Raw genomic sequence first — 9951 nt, 5'->3', positions numbered from 1 at the left:
CTCTTGATTTGTTTCAGAATATTGCAAATTAAAAAGAAAACTGTACAACGTGTGATTTCTTTTCTTGTCCTACGGATCCGATATTTCTTAGTGCTAAAACTAGGGCACTGCTTCCCATACATGCAGAATAAGGGAGTTGGAATAATACCTCCACAGCGCCACCTATTGGAAGGCAGCATTCCTTCAAATCAAAGTTAGACTCTTCATACAAGCCTTGTAACAATGACTGGGAATTAAAAGCAAAGCCAGATTCCATGTACAGACAGCTGTTTCAGGGTGTTTGCCCCTTATCATTGTGCAGTAGGAATCTGGCTTTGCTAGTGAGAGGCCTGGGACGGGGGTCAGAAACGCTATCTTTTCTCCTTAGGGAGAGCACCTTTTATATACAGGACTCTAGACAAGTAAACAAGATAGTTTATAATCACTGACGGCCAACAAGTGGCACAGGTCGTATGTCTGGCTAACACTCCCTTGTTTATGAGGTATGTTCAAGTTCTAAGGTCTCCAAATTTTTTTCTAAAAAACTATTCACCCCAGAAAGCTGAAAGCATTGTCACTTCTCAACATAATCTCCCTCTTGCCATACACATTTTTCACAAAGTTGACGCCATGATTGCTTGGCCACTGCAAGAGGCTACTTTAGGAGTTTGTTTGGCCACTGGAAAATTGCTGATGCAAGAATGGCACGACTGGAAAACTTACGACCACGGAGAGGGAACTTTTGAAAAGCGGCATCCGCCTATTGTGACAATTGATAGAATGAAGGCCATTATCACATGTCAAGACTGCCTGACACATTGCCAAATGCACAGCCTTGTGTTCATCGATCAACATTCATGGTATCCACCTGGAGGAAACTTTCCTCATCTTCAGGCAATGTCTTCCACAGTCAGTCAGTAGTCCCTCATAACCACTTGCTCCATCATGTTGTCGGACCAGCAGGTGTGTAACCGTAGCTCCTTGTTTTATTCTTGCATGATATTCAGCCTTCTATGAAATGTCGCACCCATGAACACGGAATATTTCACATCCATAACACCTTTACAGCAAATCTTACTCAACTGATGAGTGTCGATGGGTGCCATGCCATTCCATGCAAGTGAACGAAACGGATGACTACATGCTGTTCTTGGGGCGTGAGGGTCGTCATTTTTAGTACTGAAAGCTCTTCTGTAGGCTCTTTGCACAGGACAATGCTGCCATCTGTCTCACTCATCCCTGAAGAATGCCCACATCTTCTAAACTATGTCCTGTATTTCTATCTACTTCTATTCCCAATTTTAAAAAAATTGGGAGACTTTAGAACTTGAATGTACCTCATAGCTCCATGGCTGTTGGGAGGTGAAGAATCTGTGCTACTAGAGATGTCAAAGAAATATGAAGACTTTGCCCCAGAGTCAGAAGTCTGTCTATTGCTTTCTAGCTGAAACCAGAACTCTCAGCATGTACAGATTTGTTTTAAAGGGGTTGTCCAGGGATACAAAACTTCTTACTCGCACCCGCTGTGTCAGAACCTCCACTTCCAGTCCGGTTCCAACTTAGAGTCACATCGTATGGACTATTTCTGTACTGTCACGTCATCGGAGTAGGATGACTGTTCTGCTCATCTTCATAACTAAACAAGCACCCTTGTCTCTTATGGCTGATGCAGAGACAAAGAAGAGGACTGGATTAGTTATTAAGATAAGCCAAAAAGCCAGCCTCCTCTGATGTAAAGATTCTGCTTCCCTGGACAAGCCCTTTTTAGTTTTAAGAGATTTTAAAGGTAATAGAAAATACAAAAAGAGGCCAGAGTAAGCCCCGCACAGGGGGTATCCAAATTTACATACATTAGAACCAGGAGAAAGGAAAAAAAACACAAAATAAGAACATGCACCATGACTCAAAAGGTCAGGTGATTAATAGAGATGAGCGAGCGAGTAGTGCCTTATCCGAGTACCTGCCCGCTTGTCTCAAAAAATTCGGGTGCCGCGGGGGAGAGCGGTGAGTTGCGGGAGTGAGCAGGGAGGATCGGGGGGGAGAGAGAGATCTCTCCCCCCCCCCCCCCCCGTTCCTGCCCGCTCTCCCCGCCGGCACCCGAATCTTTTGAGATGAGCAGGAAGGTACTCGGAAAAGGCAATACTCGCTCGAGTATTTGCCCATAGCGAGTACGCTTGCTCATCTCTAGTGATTAATTAAGAAAAAAGGGCAGCGGAAGATAAAGTTTCCAGCTGGGGCATGACCGCTATCTTACAGATTACATGTGGTGCAGATGAGGAAGCCCCAGTATATCAAGGTATGTGGAACAAGGGGTCCAGGTTTTCAGAGACTCCATCTTATCCTCATAGTGGAGAGTTTCTCATAGACCATCATACTGGAGACCCATGCTGTGACCCCCCGTAACAAGGGAGTTGGAGTAAGCCACTGGGAAGCAACGTGTGTTTTGGCTGCCATACCTATAATTTGTGCTCTTGGTTATTGAGGACAACCCCCTTTTAAGGTATATATTATCACTGGAAATTAAATGTCTCTGATAGGAATAAGAAGTTAAATAATCCAAAAACTTTCCCTCTCTATTATGGAATTAATTCAGGCTAGAGGTGGCCATACACCTTAAGTAGCTGTTGGCCGTACACCTTATCCTTTTGGGTGAGGACTATTCCTCCTGATCCACCCATACACAGGTTCTCTTTAAGGAAAGGTGGATAAACATTGGCAACTTGTCCAATCCCTTTTCTCGAGACGCGGGACACCGCCATATACATTACATTGTCAACTCATCCTGCCAAAATCAGTGGGTTTAGCCAATGTTCATCTAATGTGCTTAATGTCCCGAAACATTATCAAATCAAGAGTCAACAATGGCATTGTTCATGTACAAAAGGCCAGAATTTATCATTATGCATCTCTGTTAAAGGGTACCTCCAATGTTGTCGCATTCTCATCCCCTTCCGGAAGTTTACATCTGGCAGCCAGAGACATAGCCAGCAGATTGGTATGAATACCAAGGTATCTGTAAATGACTTCAAAGTCTCTTATACAGAAGACGTCTTATTGTTGTCTCAGCAATCTACAGGTTGTGACTCCCACTGTCATTTAATCGGACCTTGGTATGAGGTTGGGGTTCCCAACCTGCAGGTTTGGTCCAAAGGCAAGAGGTAGCAGACACCACTTCAGCTTGTGGCAGGGATGCCGGATAAGATGTACTTTTAGGTCTGGCACTAAGATCTGGTACCTTAGCCTGAGACAATTGCACTTCTCCCCCATCCTTCTTTCCTCCAACCCAGGGGGAAGGTAGATAAGCATTGTCACATCCATATATTTGGTTGCAGAAAAGTAACTTTACCTCAACTTGAACGCAGGAAAATTCAACACAAAAATCAAAGGAATTCGTAGCCAATTGTTTGTGGTCAACAGTCTCTAAGTATGTCGCCCATGGATTAGGCGGACCAGAGGTTGCGATGGCTGTCTCTTAGTGGTAAGTAGTGGAGTATCAGCAGACCCTCTATACTTCAACGCACAACTGTGACTGGACCAGAGCAGGCTCACACTTTCTGCTTGTAGGGCTGCTTTACGCTCACTCGGAGAGAGCTGGAGACAGCGCACAAGACTCTCTGTCCTCTTCTTCTGGCGTTGTACAATACACCCAAGATCACTTCTGCTCTCGCAAGATGGTGCAGCGCAACCTCTGACCCATAAAGGAACTTAGACCTAGTTATATGAATAGGGAGGAAAAAGAACAAAACAATAAAACAAAGTCGGGGGATTCCCTTCATAGTCAGACGAGAACACCAGCAAAACTGGAGGGAACCTTATTGTCCAATAAAGGATATGCTAGCTATGATGCGTAAACCCCTTACACAAGAGCCACAATTAGAGCAGAGAACGCACTGCAAGCTACGGTAAATTCTGCATCAAGATCTGCAGGCTGCCTGCAAACTCTGATACAGAATTGAAAATGGCTTAAAACATGCCAGGAAATACGCATCAAAATCTGCAGCTAGGTATGTTGATTTGGACATGGAATGTTATGGACAAGCTAATAAAAGACGGACCTTGCTTCTATAAATGCCCAAGTTTATGAGCTATAATTAGAGATGAGCGAGCATACTCGCTAAGGGCAATTGCTCGAGCGAGCATTGCCCTTAGCGAGTACCTGCCCGCTCGAGAGAAAAGGTTCGGGTGCCGGCGCGGGGGAGTGGTAAGTTGTGGCAGTCAGCAGGGGGGTGCGGGGGGGGGGGGGGAGAGAGGGAGAGAGAGATCTCCCCTCCTTTCCTCCCCGCTCTCCCCCGCAGCTCCCTGCCCGTCGCCGGCACCCGAACCTTTTCTCTTGAGCGGGCAGGTACTCGCTAAGGGCAATGCTCGCTCGAGCAATTGCCCTTAGCGAGTATGCTCGCTCATCACTAGCTATAATACAAATCTAGCATAAATGCCACTTCAAAATGATCAACAAAAATGCCATAGACACAGATTTGCCTGAGATCAGATGATCATGCGTGTAAATGTACCTGCAATTCCATTTTTAACGACGTTTCAGATAAATGTTCTAGTTTTTAGGTATTTCATGTCAGCGCCTTCATAGACACATGTGAGCTTTGTGAGGGTAACTATCATCTGACCCAGTACAAAGCACCAGTCCTTGTTAACTGGAACCCATCAGAATTGGGGATATAGCTTTACATGCGAATGGTGAAGAAAGTATGACGGCTAGTAAAATAGAAATGATCAGAATACTACTTAATGGCTACGGACAACTTTACACTGAAATGTTTTATTGTTCATTTGCTTCCTATATGCAAAAAATAATTAAACTTTCCAAACAGTCTTCATAAAAAAAAATTCCTGTCATTTTGCTCCTGTGAAGTCCATGCCAGGGCGGGTTCACATCTGCGTTGGAATCTCTGGTCAGAGGTTATGTTTCAGATACCAAACAAAATACTGCTTAAAACCCAGGCAGCTTATAGTCCATGAGGTGCTTCAGCGCTGTTTGGTTCCATCCTAAGACAGATCAGAGAGTTCCATAGTCTCTCTGCTTTTACAGTAAAGAACCCCCTTCTATCCGCAAATCAAGCTACCCACAGGGAAGCATTGGGCGTCCGCACTTCATTTAACACCTGTGGATTTATTTTTGATTTGCGGATGCCACGCGCAGATAATAAATCACAGCATACTCCATTTTACCACAGATCATGAGCGTATGTGTTCCATTCATCTCTATAGGAGCTTACGATTCGCAGTGCATCCGCAAATATATTTGCGGATTCACTGCGGACTTGAAGGTTAAAATCAATTAGGGAGGTGGGGACAAGGCTGGGAGGTGGGGTTACAGATGTTTTCTGTGCTGATGATTCGCAGTGCATCCGAACGGGAAAAAACGTAGTCCACGATCTCCCGCAAGCAATAAAAAAATTGATTTAATGATGACTCACAGTGTATCCGCTGCGGAAATCTGCATGAAAAATCCATGCGTGCCGTGGACGTGAGGCCTTACCCAGTGGTTTCCGATTTAGTCTGTAATGGTGATTTGTATTTCATCTGCCCATGTGCAGAACCTTACATTTATCAGTGTTAATTCTGCCTTCTGTGGTACCCCACTAGTAACGGTGACCCCTCCAATACTGCCCCCTGTGGTACCCCACTAGTAATGGTTACCCAATCAGGGTCTGTACCATTAATAACCACCCTCTGCTTTCTATCACTGAGCCAGTTACTTACCCACATTCTCACCCAGACCAATCATTCTCATTTTATATACCAACCTTTTATGCAGCACATTATCAAACACTTTGGAAAAGTCCAGATACACAAGATCCAATGACTCTCTCTGGTCCAGTGTAGAATTTACCTCCTCGTAGAAGCTGATCAGGTTGGTCTGACAGGAGTGACCCCTCATAAACCCATGCTGATATGGAGTTATACAGCCATTTTCCTTTAGGTACTCCAGGATAACATCTCTTAGAAACCCTATAAGCATTTTACCCACAAATGAAGTAAGACTTAACGAACTGTAGTTTCCAGGTTTGCTTTTTGACCGCTTTTTGAATATCTGCACCACATTGGCTATCCACCAATCCAGTGGAACAGATCCCATCACTATAGAGTCCTTAAATATAAGATACAACAGTCTGTTTATCACATTATTTAATTGCCTTAGCATCCAGGGGTGTTTGCCACTAGGACCAGGTGATTTGTCTATTTTATTCTTTATAAGGCGGCTACGCACTTTTTTGTTGTTTATTGCCCCCTTTACATCTTTATTGAGTCACATTCATTTTCTCCTATTACTAACCATTTTATTCCTGTAAGGTATGACCTGCTCATAGTGTCTATTTAAGATGGTTTTAAAAATGTCTCCGACCTGCACCTATTATTCTGTCAAGTCTATTAGTTAATATTAAGTCCAAATGGTCGTTCCCAAGGGCAAATGTTGTCTCTATCTTCAAAAAAGGTAAAAAGGTGGATCCAGGAAACTACAGGCCTGTGAGCCTGACTTCTATACTGGGAAAGATCTTTGAATACATTATTAACCAGTATGTATGCAAGTACTTGGATAAAAATGAAGTAATGAACCAGAGCCAGCATGGGTTTGTAAGAAACAAGTCATACCAGGCTAATCTAATTTCCATCTATGACAGAATAACCAACTGGGTTAATCAGGAAAATGTGGTGGATATAGTATATCTTGACCTTAGTAAAGCATTTGACAAAGTATCTCATACCATCCTTATTGAAAAAAAACGACCAAATATGGGATTGACAAGGCAACTGTTAGGTGGATTCACAACTGGCTGAGTGATCGTACTCAAAGAGTGGCCATAAATGGCTGCACATCTAAGTGAAAGAATGTATCAAGTGGGGTACCACAAGGCTCTGTCCTAGGCCCAGTGTTGTTCAACATTTTTATAAATGATTTGAAGGGAACTGATGGGAAACTGATCAAATTGTCAATGACACAAAGCTAGGAGCGATGGCAAACAGTGGAGAAGAGAGAGGGAAGATTCAAAAAGATCGAGAAAAGCTTGAACAGTTGGCAGCGACTAACAGAATGGTATTTAACAAGGAGAAATGCAAAGTCCTACATCTGGGCAAGAACAATGAAAAAAGCACATACAGAATGGGGCTATTGGGCTAAGCACATGTGAAAAAGACTTGGGTATAATAATAGATCATAGACTGAACATGAGTCAATAATGTGATGCAGCAGGCAAAAAGCAAAACACAATTCTGGGATGTATTAAGAGAAGCATAGAGTCTAGATCACGTGAGGTAATTATCCCCCTCTACTCTTCCTTAGTCAGAGCTAATCTGGCATAGTGTGTCCAGTTCTGGGCACCCCACTTTAAAAAAGATATGGACAAACTGGAGCAAGTTCAGAGAAGAGTTACGAAGATGGTGAGCGGTCTGCAAATCATGTCCTATGAGGAACAGTTAAAGGATCTGGGAATGTTTAGCTTGCAAAACAGAAGGCTGAGAGGAGACTTAAAGGGGTTGTCCTGCGCTGAAACAGGTTTTTTTTTAATTCAATAGGCCCCCCGTTCGGTGCGAGACAAACCCAATGCATGTGTTAAAAAAAAAAAACGTTTAGTACTTACCCGAATCCCCGCGCTGCGGCGACTTCTTCCTTACCTTAGTAAGATGGCCGCCGGGATCTTCACCCACGATGCACCGCGGGTCTTCTCCCATTGTGCACCGTGGGCTCTGTGCGGTCCATTGCTGATTCCAGCCTCCTGATTGGCTGGAATCGGCACACGTGACGGGGCGGAGCTACGAGGACCAGCTCTCCGGCACGAGCGGCCCCATTCACCAGGGAGAAGACCGGACTGCGCAAGCGCGTCTAATCGGGCGATTAGACGCTGAAATTAGACGGCACCATGGAGACGAGGACGCTAGCAACGGAACAGGTAAGTGAATAACTTCTGTATGGCTCATAATTAATGCACGATGTATATTACAAAGTGCATTAATACCATACAGAAGTGTATAACCCCACTTGCTTTCGCGGGACAACCCCTTTAATAGCGGTCTACAAATATCTGAAGGGCTATCACGTGCAGAGGGATCAGCCCAATTCTCATTTGTACAAGGAAAGACTAGAAGCAATGGGATGAAACTGAAAGGGAGGAGACACAAGTTAGATATTAGAAAAATCTTTTTGACAGTGAGGGTGATCAATGATTGGAACAAGTTACCACAGGGGGTAGTGAGTTCTCCTTCAATGGAAGTGTTTAAACAAAGGCTGGACAAATATCTGTCTGGGATGATTTAGTGATCCTGCACTGAGCAGGGGGTTGGACCCGATGACCCTGGAGGTCCCTTCCAACTCTACCATTGCATGATACTATGAGATTGTGAGGTGCCATTCTGTTGCCATGCAGCATTCTGAAGGACCCCAGGGCTGCCATAGCTAATTGCCAACTAAGCGACTCCTGTTCCGTGGCTTCATAGACTGCCTGTCAGAACACGGTATACTATGATATTGCATTATACTCTATGAGCGATTAAATAATTGCAGGTTCAAGTCCCCTATGGAAACTAAAAATTGGGAAAATTAATTTTAAAAAGTTTTATTTGAAAAAAATAGAAAAAAATCAAAGGTATTAAAAGTTTAACCCCACCCCCCTTTCTCCCATATTTATCATAAAACAAAACCCCAGACATATTTGGTATCGCTGCGTCAGTAAGTCAGATATATCAATGTAACGCACTATATATCTTACACAGGGCTTATTTACAAGAGCATATATCGGCCGCCGTTTTCACGGCCGGCCAATATACACTACCATCTGATGCATTGGTTTCCAATGCATCAGATCACATGGACGTATCCCCACAGTGTAAAAGCGTTCGGCCGGGTGCTTTTATGCCGGGCAGGTTAGTCCTGGAACTATCTTTCCAGGCCGGAATACAAACGCTGCCATAGATTCTTATGGGTGCCAATGACAGCTGCCGGAGAAGGGAAGTGGAAGGAGTTTAGCAGTGTGCCTGCTAAACTCCTTCCCTGTTCTCTCCCCCTCTGCGCCTCTTGCCAGCTGTTTGCAATGGGAGGCGGCTGAGCTCCGCCCTGTCCTATTGCTGGCTGTCGACAAGGGGCGGAGAGGGGGAGGGAATGGGGAGAAAAGCTTAGCAGAGCTAAACTGTCTCCCCCCGCCCAACAGCATTTCAGGCTCGGCATATATGTGTCGGGCCCGTGCCTTCTGAATGGGTGCACAAATGTTAGATTTGCGTTTTTACGTTGCCAGTGGGTGAACGTAAAAATCCATACGCCCATGTGAATCCAGCCTTGGGGCTTATTCACAAGACTGTACATCAGCCGTCGTTTTCACGGCCGGCCGATATACGCTGCCATCTAAGCTGTCTTCCCCTTCCCTTCCCCTTCCCAACTCTTTGCCGCTCTCCTCCCCTCCGGCTGTTTGCAAAGGGAGGGGAGCTAGTCTCCACCTCCTCCCATTGCTGGCTGCGGACAAGTGGCAAGGAGGGGACTGGATCTTAGCTCCGCCCCCTCCTATTGCAAACAGCCGGGGGGGGGGGGGGGGGCAGAGAAGAAAAAGAAAAACACAAGATCAAAATTGCATGCGACCCTGAATTCAAGGAAAAATGTAATAAAAAGCGATCGGAAAGTTGTTTGTATTCCAAAATGATACTAATAACAACTACAAGATGTCCGGCAAAAATGGAGCCCTCGTACAACTATGTCAGTGGAGAGATAAAAAGTTCTGGCTGTCAGAAGAGTATTTGATTTCCTTCCAGAATAGAAACCTTTAAACTTGGCATCTTAGTAATCGTACTGACACATAGAATAAACTTATCGGGTCATTGTAGTTGCAGAGTGCGCACTGTAAAAACAAGACCCCCCCCCCCCCACCCCCAAGATGGCGGAATTTTGTTTTTTTCAATTTCCCTCCACTTAGAATTTTTTTACAGTTTTTCCGTACATTATACGGTACATTAAATTTGCGTCCCCCAAAATAATAA

Source organism: Eleutherodactylus coqui, chromosome 2 (genome assembly GCF_035609145.1).
Source record: "Eleutherodactylus coqui strain aEleCoq1 chromosome 2, aEleCoq1.hap1, whole genome shotgun sequence".
NCBI lineage: Eukaryota > Metazoa > Chordata > Amphibia > Anura > Eleutherodactylidae > Eleutherodactylus > Eleutherodactylus coqui.
This window is presented reverse-complemented; position numbering follows the sequence as displayed.